General features: G+C 47.4%; 1 protein-coding gene across 1 annotated transcript in view; it reads right to left on the reverse strand.

The window, feature by feature from the left end:
• LOC138267341 (excitatory amino acid transporter 1-like) overlaps nt 1-22,081 on the reverse strand; it is a 220,365-nt gene that overhangs the window by 152,778 nt on the left and 45,506 nt on the right. The gene's annotated exons all lie outside the window — the stretch shown is intronic.

Genomic DNA, 22,081 nt, shown 5'->3' on the forward strand with positions numbered 1-22,081 from the left:
TTGCAGGACGTTGGGGCTGGCTATGTCGGGAGCAGTGATGCCACACCACAGAATACGAGTTTCAGTGGGTCTGAGAGAAGATGTGAGGTTGTAGGAAACTTTCCTGAGGCATTTCAATGGGGTATATATGTTCTTCTGCGATGAGGTGACAGTATGGCAGGTGCAGATATTTTCAGATGCAGCAGGAGCGAATGGTTTTGGAGTTTTTTGGGACGGCAGGTGGTGCGCAGAGCCGTGGCCAACACAATGATTGCAACAAGGGAGGAGTATTGCTTTTTTGGAATTTTTCCCTCTTTTGGTGGCAATGGCAGTATGGGGGGGGGGAGTTAGCAAATAGGGCAGTCTTGTTTAGAGTTGACAACATGACAGTGGGGGAACTGGTTAACAGACAGAAGGCAAGGGACCTCAGGGTGTTGCGCTTGTTGCGGCAATTTATGTTGCAGTGTTTATCTTTGAATGTCATTTTTAAAGCTGCTCACATACCGGGAGTGTTCAATGAGATTGATGATTCCCTGTCTCGTTGACAGTGGCAGCGTTTTCGCAACCTGGCGCCCGGAGCAGAGCAGAGCAAGACATCGGTCCCGGCAGACATTTGGGAGTGGGGGGCATGATGATCACAGGGCTGGTGGAGATGTCTTTAGCGGAATCCACTCGGTGAAGTTACCGGCTGGCCTGGTTGGATTTTCAATCATTTGGGCGGTTTGCAGGGAATTTTTGGCTACAGAAGGGCAAACAGTTAGAGCGTTGCGCTTTGCGTTTCGTGTTGTTCATGATACAGAAAGGTTTGTCAGCGGCGACAATTGGGGGAAAACTGGCGGTTGTTTCATTTTATGGGAAGCTGTTTTTCAATCACGACCCGGCTAGAAATGATTTGTTGGGGAAGATGTTAAAAGGTTGGGGCAGGGTTAGATCAGCCGAGGGTAGAGCGGCCAGAGTACCTATCAGTTTTGATTGTTGCTGGAGTTGTTGCATGTGCTGCTGGTGTGTTGCGCAGACGAATATGAGTTAGCACTGTTCCGTCTATGCATGGTGTGGATGTTTTTTGGCGCATTTCTTGTGTCGGAACTGTTAGGGGTGGGAGCAGCGAGAGAGGGTACAGTACAGGGAGGTTTCCTTACACGGCGAACGGTTGGGGATTGGGATTTGGCTTAGGCGATCCAAGACCAACCAGCTAGGCAGAGGAAAGTGGGTGTGGTTGAAAAAAGGGGGCAATGCTTTGCCCTGTCCAGTCTTGGAATGGATGAAGTTTCAATCTTTGAGTTTTTCGAATAAGGAAGGTGGGGGTGTTTGTACACAGGTCCGGGTCTAAGCTTACCAGTTTTCAGCTCTTACGTGTGTTGAGGATGGCGCTGGGACGGACTGCCCGCCGGGCCATGGATTTTGGCACACATTCGTTCAGAATCGGGGCAGCTACGGCGCATTTGGGTTGGGATTGGGCAAAGATCAAGGCAATAGGTCGCTGGAAGTCACAGTGCTGTGAACGTTATGTGGGGCCTTGAAGGGAGGGGAACGACAGCGGTGGGGGGGGTATGTTATGTGAGCATATGTTACAGTTATTTTTCCGTTACAGGAGATGCGTATGGTCTACTGCATGGCAAGATGATCACGTGGCTTGTAGGCCATTCATTTATCCACTGGGCGGCGAAGTTTGCAGAGAAACAAATCTATGGTCGGCCCTAGGACTTTCCAGTGAACGGCACGAGGTCTTATGGTGGGGAAAGAGCGGCATGGGGTGGGGTAACCTGCTTCCATTCATCACATATAACTTATTGAACTGGGGATGTCCAGATTTGTTAGTCATCCACTTGGGTGAAAATGATCTTGTAAAACTATCAGGACTCACGCTACTGCAACACATGCAGAGAGACTTGGAAACTATCAAACAGAAATTGCATGTCACATGCCTGGTGTGGACAGAATCTGTACCTCGTAGGGTGTGGAGAGGGGCAGTCCAACAGGGAGCCATGGAGCGGGCTTGCAGGAAACTTAACAGAGCGATGAGAGTTTTTTGTTGGGCACAAGGGATAAAAATCCTGAAGCTCGAGCACATTACAGAGCAGGATGAGGCACTTTTTAGGGGTGATGGTGTACATTTGTCCACTTTAGGGAACGCATACTATTTAATGGATTTGAGACTGTTGGTTGGGGATTTGTGGGGAGAAAACATGGGGATCAGGGATAAGGAGTGAGGGGGTTAGGTTGCAGTAGTGTGTCTGCGGGGGTGGGGCAGCAAAACGCCAAATGGGTTTGTGCTGGGTGGCAGTAGATGGGGGAGGGTGGTGAGTCAGATGCGGGCTTGGCCACCCTTCCAGGGAATAAACAAGCAGGTAAAGGCTGTGAGTGGGGGTACGCACGAACCAAATGGGGCATGAAAGGAAAAGGGGAGTGTGTAGGGGAATAGAAACAAAATGAGGGTTTGGAGTGGAAGGATGAGCGAGGAGATGTAAAGGGAGGGCATTATTAAAGTTGCGGTTTTCGGAGTAAAAGTTAAAGTTTGTGTTGCTTGTTGCAATTCTGTCCTAATAAATGACCTTTTACACTGAATGGCTGTCACTGAATTATTTCCAGAGCATTGTGCGGAGTACTTCAGCTGGACGGTGGTTCACGCAAACTGTAAATCAAGCATATGTAGCTGAATGTATCACTGGAAATCTGAAAGCCAAAAAAGATTTTTGTTTTTAAACTGGCTTGGATCCGGCCTTCCTGGACTACCGCAGTCACCAGTGATGGAAACGATGCCAAGATGCAACAGGGGGGTGTAGGCAACGCCCGCCCCCATCGAACCCCCACCACTGAAGTGATCGAAAGGATCCTTGACCACAAAGTAGAAATGACTGAGCTTTGGAACCAGTCAACGCCTGAATCACACCTGGGATCAGAGGAGGAATCCTAAGGTTGTACTGAGTCCCTGTGAGAACCTAAGATTCTGTCACCATCAATGTGTGTACATTAGAACGGCTGACACTGTAGTTCCAATGCAGTCATAGGTGCATTGTAAGTTTAACTGAACTTTTTTGTTGGTCAATGAAGACAACAGGTATTTTTGTTAACATCATGTCAACACCGTTCTGGTGGGATGTGCTGTGCTGCTTAGGATATGTGCAGGGCTTAATTTGTAAAGAAGAAGTGCTGGGCCCAGAGTTGAGTTCAGAATCCGAGAGCCAGCACTATCACAGGTGGGGAGCCAAGTACCAAGGATGTGTAGTCCTGAGTCCAGCTCATGCTCTTTGAGCCCCGCTCCCCGCCTCCCTAGCTTCACTATTGCGTCACTGTTGCCCATCGTTGGCTTCTTGCGTCTTTCCTACTTCGATGTTTTCTTCTCTCTTGCACTGAATCAAAGTTTAATGAGGAGAAGTATCCACCTAGTCCCAAAAAGAGTGCCGGCGGCCCCACCTGCGACCCCCAGTACTGAGTGTGTGCAATGGCTGTGTTGCAAAGTGTCGAATATAACCCTCCATCTAACTTCTGGAGGACGTTTATTAAAAGAGGAGTGGCTAAAACACACATCTCTGGGTTTTTGGTTTTTTTAATTAACTATTGAGTTTATTTTTATTTTTTATTTTTTTTTAGCGGGGGGGGATTTAACACCCAGGTAAATAGGCTATGTTACTTTCCTATATTTTCGACAGCCAGGTAAACCTATCCCCCTGGCCAAAAGCCATCTACTTATTTGGTGATAGCTGCACCTCTTTGTCTAAGACGCTCCTGATGTTCCAGACAATACTTGGTTCATTTGTTAGTGAAATCAATGCTTTCAGATGTTAGAGAGCATCTTTTTACGGGACTTGGAGGGGCGAACAGCAAGCATGGTAAATAACCCCAGGGCCCAGATTCCTACCACTAAAATTCAGAAACTGTTCCGATCACCTTTTTAAAATATCTACTTTTGCCTACTGAAGATAGTCAAGAGGCAGGAGGCACCTGCTGAAATTAACCCCCATCCCACCCCCCCCAGTGGTATTGTCTTTGTAACATGTGGACGACAGATTGCAAACAGATCCCTTTAGCAAATCTTTAATTATATCAGCTCTTGGGCACAAGGAATAAACATGTTTACCACTTGTGCAGCACTTTTAAATCGGAATTACTTTAGAGTAGTTAAACACCTGTTATCATACTCACTGGTACACATTTTATCTACTATAGAAGATGAGAAGCTGAGCCTGGCCCTCGAGGACTTGTAACCTGCAGTTAAGGAGATCTCTGAAGCAGATTTACTAATCTACAGAACCATTTTACCAGAAAGAGTGACGTGTTTCCACTGAATTACTGTAGCTAGGTCATCACCAGGATAACAGGCCATTCAGCAGGGCTGGTTTGGGTCAGTGGTGAACTGTTAGTTGTCTGTACGGTGGCTCACTAGTGGCACACCAGTCCATCATTCGAGGATAGTGCTGAACTGTGAGGCCCATGTGGCTGCCTCAGCACCGCTACTCCAGTGCTCACTGCAATTATGGGGACACGAATAACTCTGGAGCATTTCCCCCGAGGGGCACAGATGCCAAACATGCCATTATTTGAAAACACTAAAGGTGGTTACATAGAAATTAAAAACACCAGGGGCAATTATTTCCCCCATTATTCAGGTTAAATGTATTGTGGGAGCCTTGTACAGTAATGCATGACAGAACCGAGGTGCATCATGGGAGCTCTGCCAGTATCGGAGTAATGAGCTATGAGTGCCTCAAGAATAAAAAAAAATGGAGGATCGGGGCCAGGACAATTAATTTCTGAAACTTGTGGAAAAGTCATAAATATTAATATTTTCACAATTATCTGCATACATGTAATCAAACATGCCAGGATACCCGATCCGGGTGTAAAACTCCCAATTTATAAAGCCAAAATGGCTAGTTTATCTTTCCCTCTTCTAAAACTGCCCCCACTTTAACGCACGACTATAGAGAGAAATACATTCCCCCGATTTATTTTTCAAAACCTGCCCTTTGCTGCTTCCATAGATTGGCAGGTGTGGCGCACAGCCTCGCGCTCTTTGCTTACACTGTGGTACTTTAAAGGGCACAGGAAACACATATAGCGCAAAGTGTACTGTGCTATGCAGACACGAAGCTTCAGTGTGCTAAAAACCCCCAGAAACCACACCAAAAGATGACGGGAACCGCTAGGCCTACGCCGGTCCCCCACACTTGGATCCACCAGAGGGACCGGGAGCTGGCCCTCCTACTTTCGCAGATGAGGTGGCAGGGGGGCCTGGACCGAGGGTCGGGGACCACCATGCTGGTGAGAGAGAGGCGGCATGCCCAATGAGAGGGGGCGGATGCTTGAACAAACACAGAGTCAAAAAACTCAAGGTCAGGCGGGGTGAAAAGAAAACCAACTGGTCCTTGCGAGGCTCGCGCCCTCTGGTGGTTGACCTTCCCAGCTGCCTCCCGTTCCCGCCAAAAAGTCATGCGCCTGTACAGCCAGAAGGGGTGAAATGAAAGCATAGGAGAAGGTCAAGCTGCCCTGCTCACCTACACTCTCTCCACACCGTGGCAGACCACTGGACAAAACACTCATTGGAGGCAATTTGGCCACCGCGGAAATTGTGTGAACTTTTCAAGATGAAGAAATGGACTTTGGAAAACGCCGTTTCAAATATGCAAAACAACATATCAAGTGCAAAGTTTCCATAATGCTGTTGCAAAGAGTACAAAGTAATTAATAGCCCTCCTTGGCGTTAAGCTACATTTTAGCGGAAGTGGACGAGTGCGCAAATGAACTCCGCTTCGGGGTCAGTCATATTCCCCTCGCAAATCTAGCTCCGCGTGTGCAGGAGGCAGGGCTCCCCGCCCCAACGGTTTCCCGCCCATCTCTGGGGCCGCAGAGGCTCTTATCGCACTTCCCATTGAGAAAATTGTGACAGTTTCTCAATCAAGATAAAAAGAGCTTTAGTGAGGCTGCTGGGCACAGTGCAAGTGGAATATTTAGTAAGGAAGTATGCAAACACAAGGAATACCGTTTATGAAAAAAATATTAAGAGGCTCCAATAATTAGGAGAAGTGCATTTTATATTTTATTGCTATTCATGAAGAAACCTTTTATGTTAATGCTATATTGCAGTGGTTCACAACCTTTTCACATCTGTGGACCCCCACTTTATCATTACTGGAAAATGATAAATTGACCCCCACTGTATCATTATTGGAGTCTGAGGACCCCCTACTAAGCCATTACTGAAAGCTGGGGACCTAATCTGTTAATTTTTGCTTATTTTCTGAGCAGTCGCGGACCCCTGAGGAGGCTTCGCGGACCCCCAGGGGTCCCCGGACCACAGGTTGGGAACCACTGCTATATTGTACATGTGGGCATGTAACGTGTTTTGGAAATTATCCCCCCCCCCAAGCCCGAGGTGTTGATGCACCCTAGAGATCTAGATTAAAGATCTTCAAACTTGGGATCGGGTGTGTAGTGTTGACACCGGAACTGGCCAACACCACTTGGACAGAATCGGATTTGGTGGGAAAGAAGAGACCCCCCTGACGTAGGTGCGAGATGGATCGCACCAGGATGACGGAAGGGAGGGTATAAATATAGGGGGAAAGGCGGGAACAGATTATTACGGATACGAATTTGAAAGTAAAGCGACCTTGAACACACTCTTGTGTCCGAGTCATTATTTGAGAGGCACGCGCCTGCAGCGCGACATGACAATTGGCGACGAGGTGGGCCTACTGCGATCGGTAGCAGCACCACCCAACGTGCACCAATAGCTGGACTGGAGCCCTGTCCTACCTGCACAGCCTGGCACAGCACAACGCCACCCCGATGGCCGCCTGCCGTCTCCCGAACCCGTCAGCTGGTTCCCCAGAACGACACCCACACCGCAGCACGGTCGGCACAACCCCACAACCTCGAATTCAGGAGAAGCGGCGCGCACAGTTTGGCAGCCGCGCTCACCTTCCAGCAGCTGCCCCGACCTCCAACGCGGCTCCGGCAACACGTCAGAAATCAGCGCCGGATACGCTCTGGAGAGTCATTGTATACGGACACGCCCTACCTCGAGCGTACGTCCATTTTCAGGTGAGGAAATCCCCGGGAGCACCCACGTCTGCCACACGCTTTGCTGCATAAGCCTGCACACCAGGAGGACACCAACACTACTGTTAGCCTGCTTTACATCCAGCACCCAGAACCTGCATAAAAGCACCACAACAGAAACAGTTGAGCACACATCAATTACCAAAAAAAAGGAAGAAAAGTAAAAAAAGGTTTTTTTCCTTTTTCAAAATTTGCCCTGCTTTCAAGAAAAAAAAAAAGAGAAAAGGACACAGTGGGACAAAACCAACGCCAGAAAAAAAACCACTTCAAGCCTGCACACACGAGGGACTGCAAGAAATCCCAGGCCACCTCACTTTACTTCACCGCAACCAAACCTCTCCTCGCCATGGCTGGCATACCACCACTGGAGCCTTTCACCATCACGGGCACACCCCCCACCGAAGCCTCGAGATGGAAAGGCTGGGTGGAGCGCCTCGAAATGTACTTCGAAGCGTTGGATGTCCAACCAGAAAGACGAAGACCCCTCCTTCCCCATATCTGCAGAGCAGACATTCACAAAGTCTTCAAATCACTAACAGAAGCAAGGCCACATACATACGAAACCCTGAAAGGAGCAATTACCGCACATTTTGAGCCCTATGTGAACCCGGATTACGAGAGGTTCCTGCTACGCCAAGCCCGCCAAACAACAGACAAGTCCGTCTACGTCTTTTATGCCAGACTGAAAGAATTAGCCAGCACCTGCATACTGCCCGACGAGGAGGACGAAATCAGGGCACAATTCATCCAAGGGTGCTTGTCGTCAAAACTCCGAGACCGCATCCTGCAACAACCAAAAATGCCCACGAAGGACATCCTCACCCTCGGACGGTCTCAGGAACTGTCGCGGGCTCGAGCGGCACACATGGAACAAGCACCAACGGCCCAGGTGAAAGCGGAGGCATCCAACGCGGTGACGGTGAATACACCGCAACAAAAAGTGGACAACTATAAAGGAAGGCTAAAAGGCAAGCCATGCAAATGGTACGGCGGCCCGGCACCACGCCCGACCACCTGCCCAGCGTAGGGCAAAACGTGCAGCGCATGCGGAAAGGCCAACCATTTTGCGAAAGTCTGCAGGTCCACACCAAAACCAGCAGCTAACCCCACAAGAAAGACAATCAAAATGGCCGAAACCACGCTAGACCCAGACTCAGACAGCGATATGGACAACGACCAGCACACAGTTCACGTGGTGCACACCGTTGGGAGCCGACGACTACCCACATGCCAAGTCATAATCCAAGGGTCTCCCATACCAGCACTAGTAGACACCGGCGCCTCCATAAATCTAATGGCCATGGATGTATACAACTCTCTACCCAAACCGTTGCCGCCAATCTGACCCACAAACGTACAGGTATTTGCGTTTGGAAACAGCCGACCCCTAGAAATAGCGGGGCATTCACAACAGAAATCTCCCATGATGCCACCAGAAAAGCCACAAAAATTTACGTCTCCAAAGACGGCGCAGGATTCCTGCTAGGCTGCCAAATTGCCCAAGACCTTGACCTCGTACATTTCGCGTTTAGCATCCATGCAAATGCGCTCCGAGACCTGACACAGGAATTCAACGCCCTGTTCGAGGGCATCGGCTGCCTGAAGGGGCCCCCACTCCGGCTCCATATTGATGACTCGGTCACCCCCACAGCCCTCAGACATTGCCGAGTGGCGTTCCACCTTCGCCCCAAAGTGGAACGCAAACTCCAAATCCTGGAACAAGCAGGAATCATTGAAAGGGTCTCAGGCCCCACACTGTGGGTATCTCCGATCGTGGTCGCAAGGAAGCCCAAGCAACCTGAAGCCGTCCGCATCTGCGTCAACATGCGCATGCCCAATCTGGCAATCAAAAGAAAAAGACACCTGACTCCAACAATAGATGATATCCTCAGCGAACTAACGGGATCATACTGGTTCTCAAAAATGGATCTCCGGTCAGGATACCACCAGATCATGTTACACCCCGAGTCACGGCCCATAACCACATTCTCCACACACAATGGCCTGTGGCGGTACAAGCGACTCAACTTCGGCATATCTAGCGCGGCAGAGGTCTTCCAACATGTCATCAATGAAGTTCTGCAAGGACTCTCAGGAGTCCTGAACGTGAGCGACGACATTCTGGTTCACGCCCCCACCGTCGAAACACACCTAAAGAGGCTGCGAGCTGTATTCGTGAGACTACAGAAACGAGGACTAACGCTCCACCGGGAGAAATGCGAATTCCTAAAACAAGAGATCTGCTTCTTTGGGTATCGATTCTCCAAAAACTGAGTCGGACCCGACCCCCTAAAGGTCAGAGACATCCAAGAAGCCCCAGCGGCCACATCAGTATCGGGAGTCCGGAGTTTCCTAGGCATGGTCACGTACTGTGGCCGCTTCATGAAAAACCTCGCAAACATCACCGGACCCCTGCGACAGCTCACGCAAGCAAACCACCAATGGGAATGGGGTGAAGAACAAGAATATGCTTTCCAAGCCACCAAAAGCGCACTTTCCTCCGACACCACACTAGCATTTTTTGACCCCCAACGCCACTCACAACTAGTAGTCGACGCCAGTCCCACCAGCCTAGAAGCGGTGCTAGCACAGAGACAAGACTGCGGGGAGTGGGCCCCCATCGCTTTTGCCAGCCACACGCTCACACCAACAGAGCAGACGTACTCACAAATTGAACGGGAGGCCATCGCTATCCACTGGGGGTGCCGCCACTTCCATCTCTATCTGTATGGCAAGTCGTACTCTGTGGTGACCGACCAAAAGCCCCTGCTGCCCCTTTTCAAAGGGTCATCCTCAAAGCCACCGCCAAGAATTGAAAAATGGATCCTGCAACTCCAAGAATTTGATTCCACACTCAAATACCAACCGGGCACAAAGAACCCTGTGGATTTTCTGTCCTGGCATGCTCGCCTGTCCACACCCCAAGAAGTGGAAGAGGCCCAAGAAACAGAAGAGTACGTGCGGTTTGTGATAGAGCGAGCCCGACCTCTGCCCATACCGCTTAGTGAAGTGATAACAACAACCAACCAGGACGAATGTCTGCAAATTGCCATAGCAGACACCCAGACAGGAGACTGGCGGCCGCTCTAACGTCCAGACACCTTCCGCACACAGGAGGCCCAAGCCTGCCTACACGCACTGTTCAACATACGCCACAAACTCTCGGTGAGCGAGGAAGGCTGCCTGTTGAGAGGTTTCCACCTAGTAATACCATCCAGCCTGATGACCAGAACAGTGTCCCTCGCGCAAGGAGCCCACCAAGGCATTGTCAAATCGAAGGCCCGCCTCAGGAACAAAGTGTGGTTCCCAGGTATGGACAAGCTTGTAGAAGACACGTCAAAAGATGCCTCATCTGCCAAGCCAGTGGCTCCACAGACCCCCCAACACCGGTCATCACAGAACAAGGGCCCTCAGCACCATGGCAAAGAGTAAGCGCAGACTTTGGGAGTCTTCCTGATGGATCCTACATGATCATAGTAGTGGACGACTATTCGCGCTACCCGAAAGTCGAGGTGGTACACTCAACATCAGCGCACACAGCTATCCCTAAATTCTAAAAACTTATGGCCACTCATGGGTTTTTCGGTGAGGTGCGCAGGGACAATGGCTCTCCTTTCAATAGCCGTGAGTGGGCGGAATTCCTAGCCTCCACAAACACCAAACACAGACGCATCACACCCCGATCGCCACAAGCAAATGGAGAGGTGGAGAGATTCGTTAAAACCCTGACTAAGGTTATCCGCATTGCCGTGGCAGAAGCTGAGAACCTGGAAAGCGCAATATACACCTTCCTAAGGGAATACAGGGTCACGCCTCACGCCACCACCGGAGTCACCCCCAGTCAACTCTGTTTCGGTAGAACGGTAACGGATGCCATCCCACATCACCCATCTTGGGCAACACAACCACCGCCACCAGACAGGTCAGCAGCAAGGAGAGCCAACACAAATGCATATGCCTCCAGGAAACGGAGAGCCCGAGTAATAACTGTGCGAGTAGGTGATGCTGTCCTGGTCAAAGACCGCCACCCAGGAGGCAAGTTCCGCCTGCCTTTCGAGACACGGCCGTGGACTGTGACCGCCGTGAAAGGCACCATGGTGACAGCCCGGCGGAGGCCAGAGAAGGTGACCCGCAACATGGCATTCTTCAAACGCCTGCCCCAAGCGACACCCAGCAAGAACAGGACGAGCAGCACAGATGAAAGGACAGACTCAGACGGGGAACCCGCATGCCTGGAGTCAACAAGCTGAGGAGCGGAAGCCACCACGGAATACCAGATAACTCATCCAGCATCTGAACAAGTGCAAGACCAACCTGCAGGAACAAAGGCACCCAACCAGAGCGCGGAACAGATCCCGGTGTCAGATCGGTCCGGGAGAGGGAGGTACATGCTGAGGCACAACCCAGGCCCCTCTCGGTGGTATGCAGACTTTGCGTGTGACTGACTTTAGTAGAGGAGGTCCAAGAAGAAAGGAAAAACACTCTGTTTCGCCAGAGACCACTAAGGCTATCATCATCTCAAGTTTGCGTTGTTTGTTTCATTTTAATTATTTCTCTCTTCCCCGTTGGGGAGGGATGTAGTGTTGACACCGGAACTGGCCAACACCACTTGGACACAATCGGAAGTGGTGGGAAAGAAGAGACCCCTCTGACAGAGGTGCGAGATGGATCGCACCAGGATGACGGAAGGGAGGGTATAAATAAAGGGAGAAAGGCGGGAACAGATTTTTGCGGATACGAGTTTGAAAGTAAACCGACCTTGAACACACTCCTGTGTCCGAGTCATTATTTGAGAGCCACGGCCTGCAGTGCGACATGACAGGGTGCAGCTGAGGGAGGGTGTGACGTGATCCCATGGGGGCAGCACGCACAGGCCACGAGGAGCACCATGTTGAAAACAGTGACTTGAGTAGTAGCGAGTCAGAATGAAACAGCCCGACCTTTTCTAAGAGCAAAACATCGGCCATTTGTTCATGTTTTAAGAGTATGCAAAGGCCCGGGTGTAATACTTAAATCTGACTTCATATCAACCATCTGTAATCATTTGCAACATGACCTTTCTGTCTTTGTTTAATTATTAGTCAGGAGTCATTAACACAGCCCTAGAACATATTTTAAAGTGCTTTTTTTCCTTATACTTGATGCTCGAAGTTTTTAGGGATCAATGGGAAAATCACCGGCTTTAGGATATTTTACTCATTTTTGTACTGGCCGGGTCTTTAACATGTAAGGCATGCTGGCAACCCTCTGTAGGTAACATCTTCTGTCCGCAGGTCGTGGATAGGAGTAGGTGTCAGAAGACAAAAGATGGGTGGTGAGAACGACCCACCAAGCTCCTACCACACTGTCTGAAAAATGATCCCACTGTGGAAGCTTTTATACTTTCGGATGACCAGGCTGCCCTGGGCATGTGGCCATCATGTGTTTTTATTTTTTCATTTTTTTTAAATGGATATTTGCACATACCTGCAATGTTTAAATTGTTAACAGCGTTTAGCCCAGCTAATTAGAATAATCATGAAAATGTAGGCTTGTTATTCTTGGGGGGGGGCAGGGTGCTAGTGTTTTCTACATGGGTGGGGATGCTGCAGTAAAACTTTTGAAGACCACAGCAGTATAACAATTCTGAGAAGCTCAATCTACAACTTAAAACATATTATCCACAAGCCCCACCATGTAGGATAAACATGTCTGCCTCTTATGCCCATTCTGCCCCTTTTTGTGTCCTGTAGTCTGTGGCAGACTCACCCGAGTGCCGGGCGCTGACTGCGACGACCTAACACATCTCCAGTAGGCTCTGCAATACGTGGGTCACAGTGAAACTTTTCCAAGGAAAGTTGCAGATGGGAGCCATCGTTGGTGACGCGGGTGTGCTCTCCCTTGTGTGACAGATGTGGTCAACCGGCCACTTAGGACCAACTTGAAAGGACTGCGAGTGTGGCAAATATTGGCAGCACCCAGAACAAATTCACAGCAGTATCAGGGCTCGGAAGGGTATGCAGGCTTGAAGCCAATTTTTTTTAATCGAGAAAGCAGTGTTTTTTGTGGGAGTGCTGGCAGTGACAGAAGGTTAAGAATTTGAGTCCAGATACTTCCCTTTTTATATATCACCATATGCATGTGCCTTTTCAGTTTGAGAACAAATGAAAAGGGGATATGATTAGTGCTGACATTTTCTCTTATTGGTGACTTTGGGACTCATTACGAACCTAGCGGTCTAATGACCACCAAGTTTGTGGTGGTGGTCGGACCACTGCCAATGCGGCAGTCCGAGCTCCATATTAGGACTGCAGCGGTCGGACTGCCAGCACCGCTAGATTAAAAGTTTACAATGGCCTGGCTGTCCTAATCCACCAAGGCAGCACTGCCCTGGGGAATATGACCCCTCCTCTGCCAGTGATTTTATAGCGGTAACACTGCCATGAAAAGGCTGGCGGAGACAGGGTGCAGGGGACCCCAGGGGAGCCCCTGCACTCCACTGCCCATGCACTTGGTCTGGGCAGTGCAGGAGCCCCCCAGACCAGCACCAATGCAATATTCACTGTCTGCTTTACAGTCAGTGAACACTGCGACAGGTGCAGGTACGCACTACAGCATTACCACCAGCTTTATTACGAGCCGGTGACAATGCTGTAGGCCGTTTGCTGCTGGGGCAGCGGGCGGAAACTGAGGTTGCGCCCGCTGACCCAGCAGAAAACTCGTAATGGGCCCGGCAGGGAGGCTGCCACACTGGCAGCAACCTACGCATCGTGACTTCTGTGGACAAGCTTTTCCGTCAGCCAAAGTCATAATAAGGTACTTTGTGTGTGGCATCTCATTGGTAGTTTACTAGCCTATACTTCTGCTGCATGCACTGAGAAAATTGGTAGTTTAGTTTGGTCGGAGAGCATGGAAGGAAAAAGACCTGCAATTCACAAACATGTGACTCATACCCCTTCTTCAAAATGAAGATGTCAGGAGGTGTACTAGGTGCACTTCAAGACATTGTTCTGAGGTCATAACACCAATCCTCCCCAGATCGTATCACTGCGACACACTCAGAAGTTAATACAGGAGGCAGTCACCAATGTCCTGAATAAGGAAAAGAAGAAAAGTAGGAGACCCAACAGGTCTTTTCAAAGTCAAGAAAATGATGATTTTCTGTTATACAACTTGATGTTCATTCAAGGGCAGCTGCGTTGGGTCCCACTGCAGCAACCCTGATCCTAAGGAAGTCAGATATGCTCAGACCAAAGCTAGATGAATATGAGATACAAGTAATAGAATTTAGAATTTGAAAAGAAAAGAAAATAGGAATTTTCTGAAATTTGTATTGGAGTGTAGAAAGGTTTAGGTGAAAGAAGAGTAATAGTTTATGAATTTCAACCCAAACAGCGTGATTCTCCAGCCCAAATTGGCCTTGACTTGTGACTAGTCCTTCTTTTGTAGGAATTTCTCAGTTCAACATCATAATTACCCTTCTGGCACCAATCCTCCGTAAAGCCACCCAGAGTTGATTGACATAACCAGCTAGTTAAAGCTTCAAGAAGCTCTTTCCATTGATTTTTCCCATTGATTTTTCTGCTTTGCTTTGTGATTAGGACTGGGTGGAGAGGACGAGACTTGTGTTAATATTTCCCCGGCATCCAACCAGAAGGGTCTAACTAGAGAGATCAAAGCAGAACGACTGAAGAAGGCCAAACACAATTGCTGAACCGCCATCAATTTCAGCAGTTTTGATTGGCTGCCACCAACGAATCACAACAGGCCACGGTGGTTAGACCCTTCTGATTGTCTCCTGGGAACCAATTCAGGCTGAGCCACCCATGCCAATGACACTGCCAGACCAGGTGCCGTCCAGGAGTCTTGGGCAGCCTGAACATGACCAGTTATTTCCATGTTCCAGCAAGAAATAGGCTTTTGTTGCTTAAATTTGCCCATGGTAAAGATATTGGCAGCTACTTTAGCCATGATCTGTTCAGCAGGCAAATTTAATAAAAAGTAGATTCTGATAGTTTTCAAGTTGGTGAAAATTTATTCCAGCATTATTTGGTATCACTCATAAAAAGCTACAAGCCCACCCCTCTGCATTTAAGAGATATTGTGATATAGAGGTATGGGTTTATACAGATCATTGTTCTTGGGTGTTGGAATAAAGTACCTGAATTTGGATCAGACGTCTTTGACAGGTTGAGGGCAGGCCGACGCAAACTAACAGCCTAGAGAACATGTACTTGGAGACGCTTGCTCTGTGTTGGGGTTGCCAAAGCTTTCAGAGCACACATTCACATTGAACCAACCAAGCCGACGAACCCGGATACAGCAATTCCCTGGGGGCACAGGACTGAGTCCTCTGCCAAGTGAAAATACGCAGGCTAGAACAAGCAACTGATTACATTTTAACTAAAGAAAGGATGCATACTGAAACAATACCTGGTGACTATTTTTATCATTGTTTACGCCTAAAGTTTCAGAACAACTACATTTTTATTTTAAAAGTAAAATTAGGATGCATTAAAGTAGTTTGTATCTACCACACAATTTTCTGGGAAAACCTAGGAAATCCACTCTGAAACTCAAGTAGAACATGAGATATAGTCTATGCACCCAGAGGTCACTATGCTACAAATTTGTGTAGATCTGCTTTGAGCCGCATCAAAAATGAAGTACTATGGTTTTGAATAAGATATACACACTTTCATTCACAAGGACGTCAAAGAGTTACCAATCATACTCAGCAATTAGCAAATGACTGAAAGATTTTTCAGTGGCACAGTTATTGCAAAACTCTCAAATAAGAAAACAACATAATTAAAGTCTACAAAAAAAAGGCAAACACATAAAAATGCCTATAGGCTATTTCTCATATTTTTGATTTAATTAACCGTGGGATCCTTATCCAAAACACTGTTTTATAGAACACTGCGCAAGACAGATGTTTGGGGAAAAAAAGTTAAGCGTTCAAGTGAAAATACCCTTCGGTGCCATCTAAAAACTATGCACTTGCTGGACTCAGGTGATAGGCAACAGACTTGTATATTGCAAAGGAATAATGGTGTCTGCACATTTGTGTCAGGAACAAATTATCACTGAAATTCGAAACCGTCAGTATCGGTGCTATCACGGATCAGAGTATTTCCTGTCTATATATCTGAGTGCTATCTAAATGTTTATAAGAAGAAGACATGAAAAGAGGTAGAGCTTTTTTCTGTTACCTTGTTAAATAAAATTGTCAAAAGGAAGAATGCAATTGTAACAGAATTTGCCTAAGTGTATGCATTGTATCCGATTAAGCAAATTTACTTAAAAAGCTCCAAAGACAGGCATATTGAGGGTCATTCTGACCCTGGCGGCCGGTGGCCGCCAGGTCCACCGGCCACGGGAGCACCGCCAACAGGCTGGCGGTGCTCCAACGAGCATTCTGACCGCGGCGGTTCAGCCGCGGTCAGAAGCGGAAAGTCAGCGGTCTCCCGCTGACTTTCCGCTGCTCGTGTGAATCCTCCATGGCTGCGGAGCGCGCTCCGCAGCCATGAGGATTCTGACCCCCCCTACCGCCATCCTGTTCATGGCGGGAAAGCCGCCATGAACAGGATGGCGGTAGGGGGGGTCGCGGGGCCCCTGGGGGCCCCTGCAGTGCCCATGCCAATGGCATGGGCACGGCAGGGGCCCCCGTAAGAGGGCCCCGCGAAGTATTTCAGTGTCTGCCTTGCAGACACTGAAATACGCGACGGGTGCCACTGCATCCGTCGCACCTTCCCACTCCGCCGGCTCGATTACGAGCCGGCATCCTCGTGGGAAGGTCGTTTTCCCCTGGGCTGGCGGGCGGTTTTTCAGCAACCGCCCGCCAGCCCAGGGGAAAACTTGTAATACCCGCCGCGGTCTTTTGACCGCGGCGCGGTATTTTTGAGGGCGGCATCCTGGCGGGCGGCCTCCGCCGCCCGCCAGGGTCATAATGAGGCCCATTATGTGTAATATAAATATTCCAGTACTTTATATGTAGCATTGAGTTCAAAAGTTGAATATCACCTTTTAATGTAAAGTCAACAGGATAATGAGACAAATCAAATCAAAACTCAAATGGAGTTCCGGGTATAGTGAACGAAAGCCGCAGTGCAACTCGAGGGGTTAAAAGTGAAATTCCGTGATGCGGAGTCAGATGGACACGCCCATCTATAAGTAGGCAACAGGTTGCAACTTCTCATTGAGACAATGTATAGAAACATATTTGCAATAATTTTTTGATGTTTCGGCTCTACAAAGGCTTTTCATTCATTCAGGACGTCAACAGGACAATTGCGTTTCAATGATTTAGTATGACCTCAACAAGGATTCCAAGCACGTCAGAGGAAAGCACAATTACTCCTTCAAAGAAAATTTGAGATGCCAAAATGCTACTGCTTCTGTATCAGAAAGGAATCCGTTTTTGAATCAATTAGCAAGAACTCATCTTAAAAAGTTGTCAGGTGAAAATATCATGGATAAGCGATTTTATCAAATCAATTCAGGAGCATCTACTTTGTGTGAACTGACCGGTCACCCTATTTTACTCGGATCAATTGATCTTTGACCCACAAATGCATGATCAGGTTTTTTCCAATTTCTAGCTAAATTTCAGAAATGAGATTATAGATGTGCAAACTGTTCAATTTTCCCTATCTGTATTAACGTGAATTAGTAAGAAGGATGTCGATTTTGGTTATTTCAATATTTGATGCTGGCAGCGCTTGTTGTCACGATGCCACACCCATTAATTAGATGAAGCAATATACGATGCAAGAACTTGTTTTCAAACTGTCAAGCATAAATTAATGCACTGAAATGTAAATTCACATAAATTAGCATACACAAAAGGAATTTTATTGCATTTCTCACAGAAGAATCGAATAAAAGATAACATGGTCACTATTCAGAATATACACAGGTACAAAAGGCTACATACCGCAGCAGCACAATTACAAATACCTGGCAAAATGAAGCAATAAAACATTAGTAACTTTGGCACAGTTAAGTGACCTTAGAGGGAGTACATGGATTCTGAAGTTAGTTAATTGTAATGACAGAGTACATTCATTGGAAAAATAAATAAGAAGGCAAAATCCTACCAATCGTATAGTGATGCATTTACATGGTTTCACCAGCTTTTGGGACTTTATTAAGTTAAAATCTCCTCAAAATAATCACCCTTTCGAAGGTTTTCAAGGAGGGAACATAATAGAGCCAAACATCACATCAAAGATGTTCTGATTTATTACATTTCTCAAAGTTTCAATTTCAAGTAAACTTGATTCTTTTCACCAACTCTAGTAAGCATTCACTCTTCTGTAAGTCTTTCAGCCCTTTGTAATTCTTGTATTGATTCTTTAAAGAAAAGTACTGCGTTAACTATGGAAATATAGATTGCTTATGGACTACAGTAGCAATTTGTGAAATCACTGTGCAGCTTTGTTTGCCTTTAAGACGTTTATAATGCATCCCGTTTGAAAGAATACAAGGATTTAGACTCTAACAAAATCATTTCTTAAAAATGATATAATCACATTACATTATTAATGAAATCTAAAGGTAACATGCAATTCTTTTATTTACTGACTTAATTCCTCGAATGGTTACCAATTGGCCCTGTACTAACTATATGCTTAGAAAAATTCAGTGTGCCGCAACGAAGGTTGGGACAATGCCCAATTCTGCCTCACTGTGACCAGTTAAGCTGATAAGGCTCACCAGTTAATATGTTCAATTATGCACTTCAGCTGAACAAGTGGCAGAACTGAGCTTCACAATTGTACCAGTTGGCAGGGTCTGCAATTTGATAAATGAAGTTAAGACAAAAGAGTTAGGGCACACACTAGTGGAGGTGCAAAGTTACTACAAAAAGCCCCCCAAAATGTACTTCCTTATTTAAAATTTGGCTACCGCATTCTTCCCCTCGCAGCATTTTCAAGCACTTGGTTAGCTACTGCCGGGAGTTCCACGGAATGCCATGCCTCTTCCTATCACAATGAGACTGAGGAACAATTCCCTTTCTTTTCTCCAGCATGTTCAGCAAGTTGCTCTAATTGGATGATCCCGGCATGTGACATGTTGGGCTACTCGATCGGACAGCTGCGCTGTTGGCTTTTAAGGAAGGACAAGACCCACTTGCTGCGTGTGCAGCGTGCATGGTATAAGTGGACAAGTCTCCTCATGCAACTTTTAAATTAATCATGGTTGCATTTTCCTGTTCATTTGCACGTGCACTTGCACTTTAGCTCCCATGTACTGTTGCATAGTAGTCAGCCCTATGTGGTACCTGAATTTCACATTGTTTCCTTATTTTTTTGTTTTATGATGTTTTAGCTTCGTACTGTATCTTTAAAATGTTTTAAAGCTGGATCTTCAAGTTTGGAAGAACCTCTTTGCATTGGAACCCATCCTCGTGGTCCAGAAGAGTTTTTGTGATGGCCTCGGCATGCGATTGCACTATAGCTTGCCCGTCTCCCTTTGCTGAATGGTCCATTTATAACTTGTTGATTGATTTTCGTGTCTGTTTTTGATTATTTGTATTTGTTATATTATACTGTTTTATTATGTTTTGTGTGCCTTCATGGTTTGTAATAACTGAATAAAGCTATGATGATGAGTTTAATGGAAAAATATTATGTTAACTATAGAAATAAGTGTTGCTTAAGTAGCAATTTGTGCAATCATTGTGCAGCTTTGTCTTTAAGACATTTAGGGGGTCATTCTGACTCCCGCCGGGCGCGGTCACCGCGCGCCCGGCGGGAGCCGCCAAAATACCGTACCGCAGTCGGAAGACCGCGGTGGGTATTTTGAGGTTTCCCCTGGGCTGGCGGGCGGCCTCCAAAAGGCCGCCCGCCAGCCCAGGGGAAAACGTCCTTCCCACGATGAAGCCGGCTCATAATCGAGCCGGCGGAGTAGGAAGGTGCGACGGGTGCTACTGCACCCGTCGCATATTTCACTGTCTGCTAAGCAGACAGTGAAATACAAGCGGGGCCCTCTTACAGGGGCCCCTGCAGTGCCCATGCCATTGGCATGGGCACTGCAGGGGCCCCCAGGGGCCCCGCGACACCCCCTACCGCCATCCTGTTCCTGGCGGGCGAACCGCCAGGAACAGGATGGCGGTAGGGGGTGTCAGAATCCCCTCGGCGGCGCAGCAAGCTGCGCCGCCTTGGAGGATTCCAACGGGCAGCGGAAAACCGGCGGGAGACCGCCGGTTTTCCATTTCTGATCGCGGCCAAAGCGCCGCGGTCAGAATGCCCTGCGGGGCACCGCCAGGCTGTCGGCGGTGCTCCCGCCAACCGCGGGCCTGGCGGTCTAAGACCGCCAGGCTCGTAATGAGGGCCTTACTGTTTAAACGAATACAAGGATTTGAGCTACGACAAATAAACACATTTCGTAAAAATGAAATAATCACATTACAGAAATAATGACATCTGAAGGTAGCATGCAATTGTTTTATTTACTGACTTGGTTCCTCGAATGGTTACCAGGTGGTCCTGTACTAACAATATGCTTGGAATAATTCAGTGTGCCACCATGAAAATTGGGACAATGTTCAACTCTGCCCTAGTGTGACTTAAGTAACCAGTTGAAATGATAAGACCTACCAGTTAGTTATGGTCAATTACGCACTTCAGCTGAACAAGTGGCAGGATTGAGCTTCACAAATGCACCAGTTGTCAGGGTCAGCAATTCGATAAGGGAAAGTGAGGCAGGAGAGAAAGGGTACAGACTAAAAGAAGTTAAAAGTTACTACAAAAGGCTTCAGAAAATGTACTCTTTTGGCTTATACAGAGTACTCCAGCAGGCAATCAAACATACCAGACTCCGCAAATGTAAAAACAGTCTAAAGGTGTAATAGTTTGGTGGGGCCTGAGTCACTGACCATACTGTGGGATTGTAATCTGAGGAAGCTATAAGGATTTTCAACCTTAATAAATATAAATTTCTTTATGTATAGTTTGTTGATTTAATTTAGATAGTTGTCGCGACTGTAGGCTGGAGCCAAGCTCTCACGTTTGCTACTGTGAATGATCTACAGTACTCCAGTCCTCTTCTCAAGTCATTTCATGTTTCAATGATAAACCACTTAAAGGGTCACAAACAAACCTACAGTAAACAATGCAATGTCACAGACAGGCAAACAGAAACCTTGGCAGCTGGGGTAGGAAGAGTGGTGAACTGGTATGGTCACCACCACCATGACACAGAAATCAGTGATTGTTGCGGTTACCATTACATTTAACTAGTTGGGACATTTCTTGAGCTATAAGAACGTGTGAAAGACTCATCCCGAACCCTACCGGTATTTCAAAAGCACAGTTTTTTCAGAAAAGTTCCCACAAAGTCTACAGATATGTTCCATCTTGGCTAAGTTGGAGGGAAAATGTTCTCGCAATGTGCGGCTAAACATTCGTAAAGGCAAAGCCGGACTTTAAAATGAGAACTTGGCAAAAGCTTTGGACACTCCCATTGTAACATAGACAGTATAATATATAAAAAAAACGATTAAAGATACTTTGTCTACTGCACACGGGCCTGACATCTGACAGATACCACCCCAGCCCCAGGAGTTTGTGTCTTTTAAAGCACTGCCGGATACTGGCCAATTTTGGGCAGGGATAACAGCAGCCCTGGAAGAAGGATAAATACATTCAGCAGCTGAAGAAGGTTTAAATACATCCACATAATATTCTGAAAGAACATGCCTGACCCTGTCCAGGGGTATTCTCTTCTATAGAATATACTTTATTGGCTGAGGGGTTCTGATGTGTACGGCATCCATTTTAGGACACCCTCATTCCTCACTCCTCATCCTTAATTCTCATCCCTGCATCTCATCCCTGCTTCTTATCCATCATCCCTACTTCTCATCCATCATATATCATCCCTACTCATCATCCCTCATCCCTGCTTCTCATCCTTACTATTCATCCATCATCTCTACTTCTCATCTATCATCCCTACTTCTCTTCCATCATCCCTACTTCTCATCCATCATACATCATCCATACTTCTCATCCATCATTCTTACTTCTCTTTCATCATCCCTACTGCTCAT

This window comes from Pleurodeles waltl, chromosome 12 (genome assembly GCF_031143425.1).
Source record: "Pleurodeles waltl isolate 20211129_DDA chromosome 12, aPleWal1.hap1.20221129, whole genome shotgun sequence".
Taxonomy (NCBI): Eukaryota; Metazoa; Chordata; class Amphibia; order Caudata; family Salamandridae; genus Pleurodeles; species Pleurodeles waltl.